This window comes from Rattus norvegicus, chromosome 2 (genome assembly GCF_036323735.1).
Source record: "Rattus norvegicus strain BN/NHsdMcwi chromosome 2, GRCr8, whole genome shotgun sequence".
NCBI classification, from domain to species: domain Eukaryota; kingdom Metazoa; phylum Chordata; class Mammalia; order Rodentia; family Muridae; genus Rattus; species Rattus norvegicus.
This window is the reverse complement of record NC_086020.1, coordinates 2,922,456-2,939,160: the sequence shown is the minus strand read 5'-3', so window position 1 is coordinate 2,939,160 and position 16,705 is coordinate 2,922,456. Positions and strand designations below refer to the sequence as shown.

The following is a 16,705-nucleotide window of genomic DNA, read 5'->3' as shown; positions in this document are numbered from 1 at the left end:
TAATAGACCCAAATAATATAAAGTACCTCGGTGTGACTTTAACCAAGCAAGTAAAAGATCTGTACAATAAGAACTTCAAGACACTGAGGAAAGAGATTGAAGAAACCTCAGAAGATGGAAAGATCTCCCATGCTCATGGATTGGCAGGATTAATATAGTAAAAATGGCCATTTTACCAAAAGCAATCTACAGATTCAATGCAATCCCCATCAAAATACCAATCCAATTCTTCAACGAGTTAGACAGAACAATTTGCAAATTCATCTGGAATAACAAAAAACCCAGGAGAGCTGAAGCTATCCTCAACAATAAAAGGACTTCAGGGGGAATCACTATCCCTGAACTCAAGCAGTATTACAGAGCAATAGTGATAAAAACTGCATGGTATTGGTACAGAGACAGACAGATAGACCAATGGAATAGAATTGAAGACCCAGAAATGAACCCACACACCTATGGTCACTTGATTTTTGACAAAGGGGCCAAAACCATCAAATGGAAAAAAGATAGCATTTTCAGCAAATGGTGCTGGTTCAACTGGAGGTCAACATGTAGAAGAATGCAGATCGATCCATGCTTATCACCCTGTACAAAGCTTAAGTCCAAGTGGATCAAGGACCTCCACATCAAACCAGACACACTCAAACTAATAGAAGAAAAACTAGGGAAGCATCTGGAACACATGGGCACTGGAAAAAATTTCCTGAACAAAATACCCATGGCTTACGCTCTAAGATCAAGAATCGACAAATGGGATCTCATACAACTGCAAAGCTTCTGTAAGGCAAAGGACACTGTGGTTAGGACAAAACGGCAACCAACAGATTGGGAAAATGATCTTTACCAATCCTACTACAGATAGAGGCCTTATATCCAAAATATACAAAGAACTCAAGAAATTAGACCGCAGGGAAACAAATAACCCTATTAAAAAATGGGGTTCAGAGCTAAACAAAGAATTCACAGCTGAGGAATGCTGAATGGCTGAGAAACACCTAAAGAAATGTTCAACATTTTTAGTCATAAGGGAAATGCAAATCAAAACAACCCTGAGATTTCACCTCACACCAGTTTGAATGGCTAAGATCAAAAACTCAGGTGACAGCAGATGCTGGCAAGGATGTGGAGAAAGAGGAACACTCCTCCATTGTTGGTGGGATTGCAGACTGGTAAAACCATTCTGGAAATCAGTGTGGAGGTTCCTCAGAAAATTGGACATTGAACTGCCTGAGGATCCAGCTATACCTCTCTTGGGCATATACCCAAAAGATGCCTCAACATATAAAAGAGACACGTGCTCCACTATGTTCATCGCAGCCTTATTTATAATAGCCAGAAGGTGGAAAGAACCCAGATGCCCTTCAACAGAGGAATGGATACAGAAAATGTTTTACATCTACACAATGGAATATTACTCAGCTATCAAAAACAACGAGTTTATGAAATTCGTAGGCAAATGGTTGGAACTGGAAAATATCATCCGGAGTGAGCTAACCCACTCACAGAAAGACATGCATGGTATGCACTCATTGATAAGTGGCTATTAGCCCAAATGCTTGAATTACCCTAGATCCCTAGAACAAACGAAACTCAAGACGGATGATCAAAATGTGAATGCTTCACTCCTTCTTTAAATGAGGAAGAAGAATACCCTTGGCAGGGAAGGGAGAGGCAAAGATTAAAACAGAGACTGAAGGAACACCCATTCAGAGCCTGCCCCACATGTGGCCCATACATATACAGCCACCCAATTAGACAAGATGGATGAAGCAAAGAAGTGCAGACTGACAGGAGCCGGATGTAGATAGCCCCTGAGAGACACAGCTAGAATACAGCAAATACAGAGGTGAATGCCAGCAGCAAACCACTGAGAAACACCTAAAGAAATGTTCAACATCTTTAGTCATAAGGGTAATGCAAATCAAAACAACCCTGAGATTTCACCTCACACCAGTTTGAATGGCTAAGATCAAAAACTCAGGTGACAGCAGATGCTGGCAAGGATGTGGAGAAAGAGGAACCCCCAGTGAACTAGACTGTGGGGGGGAGGGCGGCAATGGGGGGAGGGTTGGGAGGGGAACACCCATAAGGAAGGGGAGGGGGGAGGGGGATGTTTGCCCGGAAACCGGGAAAGGGAATAACACTCGAAATGTATATAAGAAATACTCAAGTTAATAAAAAAAAAAGTTTTTTGGGTTATTATCTACATCTAATCCTTGTTGAGGGAGTATGAGAGGGTTCCGGTTAATCCAAACACGGTAAGAGTTATTTTGAATATTATTAATTTCTGTGCATCTGTTAATCCAGATAAGGTAAGAATTATTTGAATATTATTCATCTCTGAGTCTGGTTGTCGAAGCTTGATATGGCCTGGTGTAGCAGATATTGCAGATCACCAGATTATTAATCACATCAAACCCCAGCTTTCCAGGTTCTTGTCCTTTTCATGGAGTCAATTACCCTGCGTGCTCCTGGATTCCATGAAGACATGTAGGTAAAAGGGCTTTTGTGCTACCAAACATGGATGTAGGTACAAATATGTATTGAGTGCATGTGTATATGTGAACATATGTTTAGAAGCCAGAGAGCAACTTTAAAATTGCCTTTCCTCAAGAGAAAACCACTTATTGTTTTTTTTAGTTTTTTTTTCAGACAGACTTAAGAACTGGCTTGGTGTTCAACTAGACTATCTGGCACGTGACCCACAGGAATATGCCTGGCTCTTACTCCTCAGTACATGAGTCACAGGCATGTACTTGAACACCCATTTTGTTCTGTTTTAATATATGTTCTGTGTTTGAACTGGGGTCCTAATGCTTGCTCAACAAGTATTTTACAGAACAAATGTAATTCTCTCCCCAGCCCTGCTTTTATTTATTTATGTAACATTGCTGATGGCCTGCAAAAGGAGATAAAGTTATCTAGGGAAATATAACAAGGTGGTAATTAAAATATATTTCCATGTTTGTTCATGTTTGCAGAAGCTGGGTCAGGTGATTGATGTTGGATTGGAGGTTTGAGTAGTGTGTTCTGCAAGCAAATCTGAGGTCTGCAGAACCTATAATCTCAGGTGGGAGTACTTATTGTAGTCTTAAGATTGAGAACTGTAGAGTGTGCCAGTGACCTGGAAATATATAAATCATAGGGCTTCTGTTAAGTAGTCCTGAGGATGGGTTCTTACTTTGGAAAGCCCACATTCCCATCTGAGACCTGCTGAAATTAGATGAGTCCACACATATTGAACTCGGATACCCTGGTTTACTCTGAGCCTCTGACTTCAGTGGTAAAGACATCTAAAATGCAAAACATGTGCTCATGTGCACAAAACATCTGGGCACTAACTTTCTAGGGGGATTTCCATGGATATTAATTCTTGTCTCCTTAGAAATCACATGATTTGATTCTTAGTAGTGGATAGGTTATTAGTGGTGCCACTTTCTGCCTCGCTACTATGTACAAGAGTTCCAATCTTAGCTTTTATAGGCACCTCCCATTGCATATATCCAAGGATCCCCCTTGCAAGGTGGGCTGAGTGGTTGCCACTTGATAGTGGATTCCTGCCTACCACTGACATGCTGAATTGTGTATTTTCCTTCAGAATCTATGTGAAGTGTACAGATGCTTGGCTGACTGCTTGCCATTGACTTGTAGTTGTCCAAGAACTTGTCTGTTACTACCTTCCAGTTTACTCCGCTCTTACTAGGATATTTGAATCTTTTAATATTGATTGTGGCCTTTCAGCATGTGTGGGAATGAATTTCTGTGAAAGGTATTTAATTTTTTCTTATGTGTATAGACTTGTGTTGTTTTGTGGTGTGTGTGTGTGTGTGTGTGTGTGTGTGTGTGCGCGCGTTTGCATGAGTGTGAAGGTATGTCTTCCATGTGTGATGGTAAACATATTCATGTTCATTCATTCATTAGGGTAGACATTGTGTGAGTTCCTGGATTCCTTTGTAACCTATTCATTGAGGCAAGGTCTTAAAATGAAACTCAGAGCTGCTGGAAAACCAGAAGTCAAAAAAGCCAGTTTGTTCCTGGGGGACAATGCTGTCTGAATAACAGGTAGGTTGCCATGCCCATTCAGTCTTTCTCTTGGTACAGGAATTTTGATCTCCAATCTACAAACTTGTGCCACATGTACCATATTCACTAATCCACAAATCAGCTCATGAAAGAGGTTTTTCTGGCGAGGGGGAAGGCCTAGAGGGGGTGCTACCTTGTGAGGGTAGACAAGGTGAGTGATAGCTGGGGTGATTACGGCTTTATTTTTTGGGTCCATGGTAACTGTGGCATCTAAATGGAAACATACCCCTCATAGGGGATGCTCATTTGGAGCTTGGTGTTGAGAGCACAGAGTGAACAAATGTTCTGAAGACAGAGTGAAAATGTGCCTGTGACCTTAACATTTACTCAATGATCCAGAAACTTCAACAGTAAAGCAATTAATCACAATGCTGTCAGGTAAAACAGAAAGAACATCTTAGGATTCTCTTGGAACAAACTGCACACAATGCCTATTTCAAATCCAAACGTCCTGGACTTCAATGAGTGATGCAATTTTTGATTGCTCTCAGTGATACAACAAGGTGTCAGGGAGGGATCTGACCTGCTGAGATGAAATTGACTAATTTCTTCTGGGTTTGTAGCATGGTCTTCCGTGCATGATCGCAACACTTGTCTCACAGTTGAACCTTTGTCAGAGATTCAAAGGTAAGACAGTAAAATAATGTTAGAATAGGACAGCAGAGTCGGGAACTCAGCCTTACATTGAATGGCAGGCTTGGTAGTGTAATAATGACTCTTTAATCATTCCTTCCTTTAATTTTTCCCTTCTTTCTTCCGTCCTTTTTTTCCTACTTCCCTTTCTTTATTCTGAGTATGTTCTGTGTGTCATGCACATTCTTGTTTGTATGTCATACTTGCATATGAATATTTATGTACATAAGCATGTGGAATTTCAAAACTGATACCAGATACTTTAATTGATTACTCTGTACATAATTTTCTGAAGTGGGCTCGCTGAAAATATAGCTCACCAATTTTATGTACCTAAGCTAAACCTCTTTCCTTGAGACCCATGGTACAAGGACCTTCAGACTGCCACTGTAAAGGCGAGCTGCTATACCCACTCAGCTTATTTATTTGTTTTGTGGAATCTGCTCTATAGACTTCCATCCTCAATCTTTGAGGTAAGCACATGATTCTTTGAAGCCATCTCCTCTGCAACACCTCCTGGATTTGTAAATAATATATTGAATACTGAATTGATTTCTAAATGGCACCTTCCATGTAGCCCAAAATACCTACAAATGCGTCCCAAAACAAAATTATAGGCTTACTTAAAGGACTATGAAAGAAAACATAAAGAAAAAAGAAAACAAAATGAAACAATAATAAATCGTCTATTTAATGTTTCACAAAGTGATGCCAATAATTTGTTAAGATAACCAAAGGCAGATGTTTTATTTCTGACCCACCCCCTCAATTAAATCCCCACAGATTGCAGGATTTTGTTTTGAATTTACAGTATGACAATTTATTAAAAGATTTCTTAAATACTATTTTTGTAAATTGTCATACTCAATTTTGGCATGTATATATATATTGTTATAGTAGAAGTATGCCCCCAAGACCTCACCATATATTTAAAATACCAGAAGGTCCATCTCATACACCTAACCTTCCAGCAGTCATAGTATTGGAGGCAAGGGTAATTTTGAGATTTGTTTAATGTGACCAAGCTTCTTCTATATTCATTTTATACATACACATAATGGATACTGACTGCTTTCCCACCCTGTGAACCCCCATCTGGCTACTGTTGAGCACCCTCCCTATAAGCCCTTTTCCTTCATCCATGTGTTATGGTATTTTTTGTTTTGTGACCCAAAGAGACTAGGAAGTACTCTATGTTACCAGGGTTTGGAACTATTTACTGGGGAATGTTGATGTCACCAGGGCATACCTAAGAAAAATGAAAACTGTCTTTCTTATAGTATTTATGCAGTAGCCCCAGTGCAAAAGGGATAGGTGGAGATTCATGTCGCCTTGTTCTTTGTAGCTTAGAAAATGAAAAAGATTTTCTTGCCATATTTATTTAATAATTTATTTATGTATTTATTTATTTATTCTGTGTGTGTGTGTGTGTGTGTGTGTGTGTGTGTGTATGTATGTGTGTGTGTGTGTGTGTGATACATGTGGAGGTGGCAGGAGAACTATCGGGAGTTAGTTTGTTTTTCCCACACTTTAGGTCCTAGGGATTGAAAACTGGTTGCCAGATTTGGAGTTAGGCATCTTTACCTAATAAGCATTTCAGCAGCTCTTAAAAAGAACAATTTTATACTATTGTGTGTAGACTCATTGAAGAAATGTCCACAACTTCCATGGCTTTCAGGTGATTTGAGGGACACATGGACTAGGAAAGACTTTGGAAAACTTTCCTACCCATCCACATAACCATGCATACATATATACATTTGTATATATACAACAATGTATATACATAGAAAATTAAATAAATAAATGAATAGATAAAAATTAGAAACAAAACAAAACCAAAAAAATCTCTATCCTCATATAAGAGAGGCTCACTACTGTTTATATCTCTCAATATCAATGGTCTAATTCCCCAATAAAAAGACATAGATCAACAAACTGGATACACAATGAGGACCCTGCATTCTGCTGCCTACAGGAAACACACCTCAGAGACAAAGACAGATACTACCTCAGAGTGAAAGCCTGGAAAACAACTTTCCAAGCAAATAGTCGGAAGAAGCAAGCTGGAGCAGCCATTCTAATATCAAATAACATCAATTTCCAACTAAAAGTCATCAAAAAAGATAAGGAAGGACACTTCATATTCATCAAAGGAAAAATCCACCAAAATGAACTCTCAATCCTAAATATCTATGCCCCAAATACAATGGCACCTACATATGTAAAAGAAACCTTACTAAAGCTCAAAACAAACATTGAACCTCACACAATAATAGTAGGAGATTTCAACACCCCACTCTCATCAATGGACAGATCATGGAAACAGAAATTAAACAGAGACGTAGACAGACTAAGAGAAGTCATGAACCAAATGGACTTAACAGATATTTATAGAACATTCTATCCTAAAGCAAAAGGATAAACATTCTTCTCAGCTCCTCATGGTACTTTCTCCAAAATTGACCATATAATTGGTCAAAAAACAGGCCTCAACAGGTACAGAAAGATAGAAATAATCCCATGTGTGCTATCAGACCACCACGGCCTAAAGTTGGTCTTCAATAACAATAAGGGAAGAATGCCCACATATACGTGGAAGTTGAACAATGCTCTACTCAACGACAACCTGGTCAAGGAAGAAATAAAGAAAGAGATTAAAGACTTATTAGAACTTAATGAAAATGAAGGTACAACATACCCAAACTTATGGGACACAATGAAAGCTGTGCTAAGAGGAAAAGTCATAGCTCTGAGTGCCTGCAGAAAGAAAAAGGAGAGAGTATATGTAACTAGGATGACAGCACACATAAAAGTTCTAGAACAAAAAGAAGCAAATACACCCAGGAGGAGTAGAAGGCAGGAAATAATCAAGCTCAGAGCTGAAATCAACCAAGTAGAAACAAAAAGGACCATAGAAAGAATCAACAGAACCAAAAGTTGGTTCTTTGAGAAAATCAACAAGGTAGATAAACCCTTAGCCAGACTAACGAGAGAGCGCAGGAGTGTGCCAAATTAACAAAATCAGAAATGAAAAGGGAGACATGAACTTCAAGTAGTTAGACATGTCTAACTACAGAATCAGAGGAAATTCAAAAAATCATCAGATATTACTACAAAAGCCTACATTCAACAAAACTTGAAAATCTGCAGGTAATAGACAATTTCCTAGACAGATACCAGGTACCGAAGTTAAATCGGGAACAGATAAACCAGTTAAACATCCCCATAACTCCTAAGGAAATAGAAGCAGTCCTTAAAGGTCTCCCAACCAAAAGGAGCCCAGGTCCAGACGGGTTTAGTGCAGAATTCTATCAGACATTCATAGAAGTCCTCACACCAATACTATCCTAACTAATACACAAAATTGAAACAGATGGATCACTACCGAATTCCTTCTATAAAGCCACAATTACTCTTATACCTGAACCACACAAAGACACAACAAAGAAAGAGAACTTCAGACCAATTTCCCTTATGAATATCGACGTAAAAATACTCAATAAAACTGTGGCAAACCGAATCCAAGAGCACATCAAAACAATCATCCACCATGATCAAGTAGGCTTCATCCCAGGCATGCTGGGATGGTTTAATATACGGAAAACCGTCAATGTGATCCATTATATAAACAAACAGAAAGAAGAAAACTACATGATCATTTCACTAGATGCTGAGAAAGCATTTGACAAAATTCAACAACCTTCATGATAAAAGTCCTGGAAAGAATAGGAATTTAAGGCCCATACCTAAACATAGTAAAAGCCATATAGAGCAAACCAGTTGTTAACATTAAACTAAATGGAGATAAACTTGAAGAAATCCCACTAAAATCAGGGATTAGACAAGGCTGCCCACTCTCTCCCTACTTATTCAATATTGTTCTTGAAATTCTAGCCAGAACAATCAGACAACAAAAGGATATCAAGGGGTTACAGATTGGTAAAGAAGAATTCAAAATATCACTATTTGTAGAAGATATGATAGTATATTTAAGTGATCCCTAAAGTTCCACCAGAGAACGATTAAAGCTGATAAACAACTTCAGCAAAGTGGCTGGGGATAAAATTAACTGAAACAAAGTAATAGGCTTCCTCTACACAAAAGAGAAACAAGCCGAGAAAGAAATTAGGGAAACGACACCCTTCATAATATCCCCAAAAAATGTAAAGTACCTCGGAGTGACTTTAACCAAGCAAGTAAAACATCTATCTGTGCAATAAGAACTTCAAGCCTCTGAAGAAAGAAATTGAAGAAGACCTCAGAAGATGGAAAGATCTCCCATGCTCATGGCTTGGCAGGATTAATATAGTAAAAATGGCCATTTTACAAAAACTGATCTACAGATTCAATGCAATCCCCAAGAAAATACCAATCCAATTCTTCAAAGAGTTAGACAGAAAAATTTGCAAAATTCATCTGGAATAACAAAAAACCCAGGATAGCTAAAACTATCCTCAACAATAAAAGGACTTCAGGGGGAATCACTATCCCTGAACTCAAGCAGTATTACAGAACAATAGTGATAAAAACTGCATGGTATTGGTACAGAGACAGACAGATAGACCAATGGAATGGCATTGAAGACCCAGAAATGAACCCACACACCTATGGTCACTTGATTTTTGATAAAGGAGCCAAAACCACCCAATGGAAAAAAGATAGCATTTTCAGGAAATGGTGCTGGTTCAACTAAAGGTCAACATGTTGAAGAATGCAGATCGATCCATGCTTATCACCCTGTACAAAGCTTATGTCCAAGTGGATCATGGACCTCCACCTCAAACCAGGTACACTCAAACTAATAGAAGAAAAACTGGGGAAGCATCTCGAACACATGGGCACTGGAAAAAAAATTCCCTGAACAAAACATCAATAGCTTATGCTGAAGATCAAGAATCAACAAATGGGATCTCATAAAACTGCAAAGCTTCTGTAAGGAAAAGGACACTGTGGTTAGGACAAAATGGCAACCAGCAGATTGGGAAAAAATCTTTACCAAGCCTACAACAGGTAGAGGGCTTCTATGCAAAATATACAAAGAACTCAAAAAGTAATACCGCAGGGAGACAAATAACCCTATTAAAAATGGGGTTCAGAACTAAAGAAAGAATTCACAGATGAGGAATGCCGAATGGCTGAGAAACACCTAAAGAAATGTTCAACATCTTTAGTCATAAGGGAAATGCAAAACAAAACAACCCTGAGATTGCACCTCACAGCAGTGAGAATGGCTAAGATCAAAAACTCAGGTGACAATAAATGCTGGGGAGGATATGGAGAAAGAGGAACACTCCTCTGTTGTTGGTGGGATTGCATACTTGTACAACCATTCTGGAAATCAGTCTGGAGGTTCCTCAGAAAACTGGATATTGAACTACCTGAGGACCCATCTATACCTCTCTTGGGCATATACCCAAAAGATGCCCCAACATATAAAAAAGACACGTGCTCCACTATGTTCATAACAGCCTTATTCACAATAGCCCGAAGCTGGAAAGAACCAAGATGCCCTTCAACAGAGGAATGGATACAGAAAATATGGTACATCTACACAGTGGAATATTACTCAGCTATCAAAAACAATGACTTCATGAAATTCATAGGCAAATGGTTGGAACTGGAATATATCATCCTGAGTGAGGTAATCTGATCACAGAAAAACACACATGGTATTCACTCATTGATAAGTGGCTATTATCCCAAATACTTGAATTACCCTAGATGCACAGAACACATGAAACTCAAGACAGATGATCAAAATGTGAATGCTTCACTCTTTCTTTAAAAGGGGAACAAGAATACACTTTGCAGGGAATAGAGAGGCAAAATTAAACCAGAGACAGAAGGAACACCCATTCAGATCCTGCCCCACATGTGGCCCATACATATATAGACAAGATGGATGAAGCAAAGAAGTGCACGCCGACAGGAACCGGATGTAGATTTCTCCTGAGAGACACAGCCAGAATACAGCAAATACAGAGTCGAATGCCAGCAGTGAAGCACTGAACTGAGAACAGGACCCCCATTGAAGGAATCAGAGAAAGAAGTGGAAGAGCTTGAAGGGGCTGGAAGTCCCGTATGAACAACAATGCCAAGCAACCAGAGCTTCCAGGTACTAAGCCAAAACCTAAAGACAATACATGGACTGACCCTGGACTCTGACCTCATAGGTAGCAATGAATATCCTTGTAAGATCACCAGTGGAATGGGATGCCCTTGGTCCTGCTAAGACTGACCCCAGTGAACGTGATTGTTGTGGGGTGGGCAGCAATGGGGGATGGTGGGGAGGGAAACACCCATAAAGAAGGGGAGAGGGAGGGATTAGAGGGATATTGGCCCAGAAACCAAGAAAGGCAATATTATTGGAAATGTAAATAAGAAATACTCAAGTTAATAAAAGAAAAGAAAAACAGAACAAAAAGAGGAGAGGCTAAATGAAAAGATACAGGTCCTTGAAGTTGAAAGAGCACAACTGATTCCATAAACAACTTGGACTTCATTTTTCTGGTTGATTCTGGGCTTTATGTTTGTCCCCAACCATTATGACAAAGGTTTCTGTCTTACTTTTTTACTACTACTCTATTTGTGAAATTCAGATTTAATATTTGAAGGCTCCATTTTACCTACATATTAAACTTACAGAGCAATGGAGATATATTTGAGTCAGAAAGGGAAAGTGGATGTGGTAACCTACTAAGTTGCTGAACAAAACACGAATGATATGGCTAAGAATTGAGCGACTTTGATAATTTTGTGGGGTTCCCAAAATAATAGCAGCTGCTTTTCTATCTCTTATTGAAGCACATTATTAAAGTTATGGGCTTTTACTGTCTTAATTTTAATGTCTTTTTTTAAGCCTTCAGAGAGAAATGCCAATTAATTTTTGAAGAACGCATAGTGTTGGACACACATGTCCCAGGACTCTGGGAATAGAGACAGGAGGACAATAAATGAAACGTCAATCTGAGTGACACAGTGAAATACTCCCAAGAAATCAGGAAAAACAACAAAGAACCAAAATTAACTTTGTAGGGAACATGACTTGAAATTATTGATTTGCAAAGCACCATAAAGCATTGACTCACAATGACTGGTTGTTTGTCTTTCTTCTTTTGTGCTTCTGATACATCCATAATTCCCTGTGAGTGTGTGGAGACTGTTCACATAACTTTTTGAGAAAGGGTCTCTCCCTGAAAGCAATCTTCAGGGATGACCATGTCTCTATCTCAAATTGGTTGGGATTGCATGTAAGTACATGACTCTGAACCTTCCATTTGCTGTGGGGTTATGGTCTGCACTTGGAGTTACTTATACTTGCTGACCAAGCCATGTACAAGTCCCTCACAATCATTTAAAAAAATTTTTTATATTATGTATATCACTGAGTGCTTTTGTCCTAAGAGGCTAGATGATGGCATCAGATCTTCTGGAGCTGGGGTTAAATGGGGATGTGAGCTGACATACATGTTGGCCTGAAACCAAAGTAATTTTCTCTTGAAGAGCAACAATTGTTCTTTATTATTTAGCCATTCCTCTAGCCCCAATATCTTAGTTTTGAGTGTTAGAGGAGCACAGGAATGTACTCTGATATTAGACATCAGAGAGATAGAAAAAGGGGTGTGGGGGAGAACTGAGTCCTTTTTGGCCATGTATAGGTGATGGCATGAAAGTGTTCCTGTTAATATAACAGAACCAGCATGGCAGGGGCCTGCATGAGGACTGATTGTAAGTTTTGTATGTAGAACAGTGTAGATGTACCCTTTTCGAACTTCCTCCTTGGAGGAATTTCCTTTCTATCAAGGGTACTGACTCCATGATAATCAGAGACAGCCTGAGTCAAGCAAGCAAGATGTGGCTAATGTCTCAACAAACTCTAGACTTTTATAGACATATGGAACTCCCAGAAGCACAAACCTTGTTGAGAAATCCTTAGAATAATTAGGAGAGCTAATATAGTTTATTTAGGATGTTTTCTAGCAGCTATGCAAAGAAAGTTTTATGAAGAGTGAACACACACACTTTTAGAATGTTTTCTAGCTTTCTAATTTTGATCAGAAAATCCAACAATTATTTTTAGAGTTTTTATAATAGGATTTCTGACTTGGGAAGGAAAATCCAATAATTTTTATAGAAACTTTTCTAACTTTGATCAGAAAATACTTGATCTATACAGATAGCTATTACAAACAGACAGTAGAATCTCAACCAGAGAGTTCTGTCTCAAGAGAGAGCTGTCTTTACTGCAAAGTTATGTGGAACAGACTATCAAGACTGTGTATAGAAAGCAGAGTAGGGAGCCATCTTGAGCAGAACACAGGCCCTCAGCTACATGATTTGATTTAAAGTCATTTGTTTTGGAACTCACAAATAACCCTTCTCTTAGAAACCTGGATCTAACCAAGGTGAGTCCTTGACACCATGGCATGGTTAAGGATACAGAGGGATGATGGATGTGGGCTTCAGGCAGGTGGCAGGAAACCTTTGTCTTTGTATTTATGTTTCAGATTTTAGAGACTCTCATCTACTCCAAGTAGGGAGTAGGGACAAGGGAGTAAGGACTAGGGAGTAAGGTGTAGGGAAGAGTACATGTAAGAATCAAACAAAGCTAGTTGTAGGGACTGTTCAGAAAAGGTATAAACACATTGCCATAAGGTGAGACATGAATCCATCTGAAATGTAAGATGAAGGGGAAGAAGCAATTTGGAAAATAGATGAAGAATGTTAGAAAGAAACCAAAGAAAACACATATCTGTAGTGCTGAGCTTGGCAGAGGATGGCATGTGATGTGTCTCTTTCACTGTCCAATACAACAATCTGCAATTCTGATGCCTAGGTAATTCTCAAAGAATTTATTCTGTTTCCCTGTGTCTTGCACATTTATGTGCCTGGCATAGATTTTGACCTACATTGTTATAGTCTTTGTCACTCCCAGAAAGACAAAATGTGACTAAATTTACCCAACATTACCCTGAGTGTTTCTGTGCCAGGTGTTTAGGTGAGGTGACAAGAGAGAAGTTCTGCACTTACCTGTCTTTAAGTTACCCATAAATTCAATTTAATTTTTTTTTATTGTCAGATATCTGCAAAGTCCTAGTTTATTTTCCTGTATAGGAATCCCTAAACATTAAAGCACTACTTCCTCAATATATCTGTTTATGGAATATTATTGAGGACACAGTCACAAGGCATGAAGATCAGGGTACACCATTTATGTTTAGTTCAGAAAAATTGTCCTCTTCCGTTATGGCAGGCCCACTTATTGACCCAGAACTCACAATCTTGGCTATCGGTTATCCAGAGAGCCCCAGGGATCTTCCTATCTCTGTTTCCCAATGCTGGGATTGGAAGTGTGTACAATCATGATTGATATTTTTCTGTGGTTTATGGGGCTCATGCTTGAATAGCAAGTACTTTAGTGAATGAATTGAATCCTAAGCACAGTAACAGCTTTCTAACTGTACTATGTTAAGTAAAGATAGTTGATAACAACAAAACCTTTCATAATGATTATGAACAATAATTTTCTATTTTTCACCAAATTACTCTAAGAGAACAGATTTTAAGTGCTCTATGGACACAAGCATTTACATATTTGGTAAGTATGAGAGAGTTATGGTAATTTGATAATCAACATATATCTAAATCCTGTACATTACGTGCCTTGAATACTAGTTTTACCTACTCTGGATGATAGGAGTCCTGGATGTCTGAGTGCTAGTTTATTGCTCTATCATTAACGGCTCATGCTCTAAGATCAAGAATCGAAAAATGAGGATCTTAAAAAGCTACTAAGCTTCTGCAAGGCATAGGACACTGTTGTTAGGACAAAATGGCAACCAGTATCTTGGAAAAATATCTTTATCAATCCTATATCTGATAGAGGGCTTATATCGAAATATACAAAGAACACACTCAAACTGTAAGGAGACAAATAACCCTTTTAAAAATGGGGATCAGAGCTTAACAAAGAATTCTCAGCTGAGGACTATTGAATTAAAGAGATGTTCAACACCTTAATCATAAAGGAAATGCAAATCAAAACAACACTGAGATTCTACCTCACACCAGTCAGAATGACTAAGATCAAAAATTCCGGTGAGAGCAGATGCTGGTGAGGGTGTGCATAAAGAACACTCCTCCATCGTTGATGGGATTGTAGACTGGTACAACCATTCTGGAAATCAGTCTGGAGGTTCCCCAGAAAATTGGACATTGCACTACCTGAGGACCCAGCTATACCTCTCTTGGGCTTAAACCTAAAAGATGCTCTAACATACAACAAAGACACATGCTCCACTATGTTCAGAGCAGCCTTATTTATAATATCAAAAAGCTGGAAAGATCCCCGATGCCCTTCAACAGAGGAATGGATACAGAAAATGTGGTACGTCTACACAATGGAATACTACTCAGCTGTCAAAAACAATGACTTCAAGAAATTCATAGGTAAATGGATGGAACTAGAAAATAACAACCTGAGTGAGGTAATCGGATCACAGAAAGTCACACATGGTATTCACTAAGTGATATGTGGATATTAGCCGAAATGCTAGGATTACCCAAGATGCACAGATCACATAAAACTCAAGAAGGATGACCAAATTGCAGATGCTTCACTCCTTCTTTAAAAGGGGAACAAGAATAAACTTAGGAGGGGATAGGGAAACAAAGTATAGAACAGAGATTGAACGAACGCCCATTCAGAGTCTGCCCCACATGTGGCCCATAGATATACAGTCACCAAATTAGATAAGACGGATGAAGCAAAGAAGGGCATGTTGACAGGAAGCGGATGTAGATCTCTCCTGAGAGACACAGCCAGAATATGACAAATACAGAAGTGAATGCCAGCAGCAAACCAATAACCTGAGAATGGCACCCCCTTTGAAGGAATCAAAGAAAGGACGGAAAGAGCTGAAGGGACTTGAGACCCCATTTGAACAACAATGCCAACCAACTAGAGCTTCCAGGGACTAAGCCACTCCCCCAAGACTATACATGGTCTGAGTCTAGGCTCCAAATTCATACGTAGCAATGCATAGCCTAGTAGGGGCACTAGTGGAAGGGTAAGTCCTTGGTACTGCCAAGGCTGGACCCCCAGTGAATGGGATTGTTGGGGGGAGGGCCGTAATGGGGGTAGAGTTGGGAGGGAAACACCCATATCGAAAGGGAGGGGAAAGGGTTAGGGGGATGTTGGCCTGGATACTGCGAAAGGGAATAAAATTTGAAATGTAAATAAGAAATGTCCAATTTAATAAAGATGGAAAACAATTCAAGGGTTGTTGTGTGTGTTTGTAATTTCCACAATGGAGAAATGAAGTCCAGTTGATCCTTGAGGTTGATGTCCACCCATCTGCTTGTCAAGTCTTATGCCAATAAGACACCATGTCTCTATTACCTTGAAAAGGAAGGAAGAAAGAAAGAAAGGAAGGAAGGAAGGAAGGAAGGAAGGAAGGAAGGAAGACAGGAAGACAGGAAGGAAGACAGGAAGGAAGGAAAGAAAGAAAGGTGGATGGTCTCTGAGGAAAAACAATCCTTTGCATACACATGCACAAACACACACACACACACACACACACACACACACACACAAACACAAGTGTGCAAATACATACATGTTATATGGTACCGGGTAAGGGCTTTTTAAGAATCTTAGAAGACCTATAAGAGCCCTGTGGGTGAAGCTCCTTATTCTATTATTTTTAAAAACATTTTCAGAGTATATAATATCTGCATATATGACTGTATACTGTCTGCATGCTTGGTGCCCATAGAAAAGAAGACACAGGTTCATGTGCCACTTTAGTTACAAATGTTTTAATCTTTCTTTTGTATGGGAGTTGAGAATTGAACTCGTGTCTCTTGGGAGATCAACCAATGTTCTTAACCACTGAGCCATCTCTTGACCCTTCTTTATTTTTTTTTTATTCTAATCTCCTTATAGTAACTTCTTTGTATAATCTCCATGGTGACTTGCTTTGCT

The 16,705-nt window shown here is 39.1% G+C and overlaps 1 pseudogene; it reads right to left on the bottom strand.

Annotated features, from left to right (window-relative positions):
- Uba52-ps20 (ubiquitin A-52 residue ribosomal protein fusion product 1, pseudogene 20) overlaps nt 1-16,705 on the bottom strand; it is a 282,754-nt pseudogene that overhangs the window by 46,772 nt on the left and 219,277 nt on the right.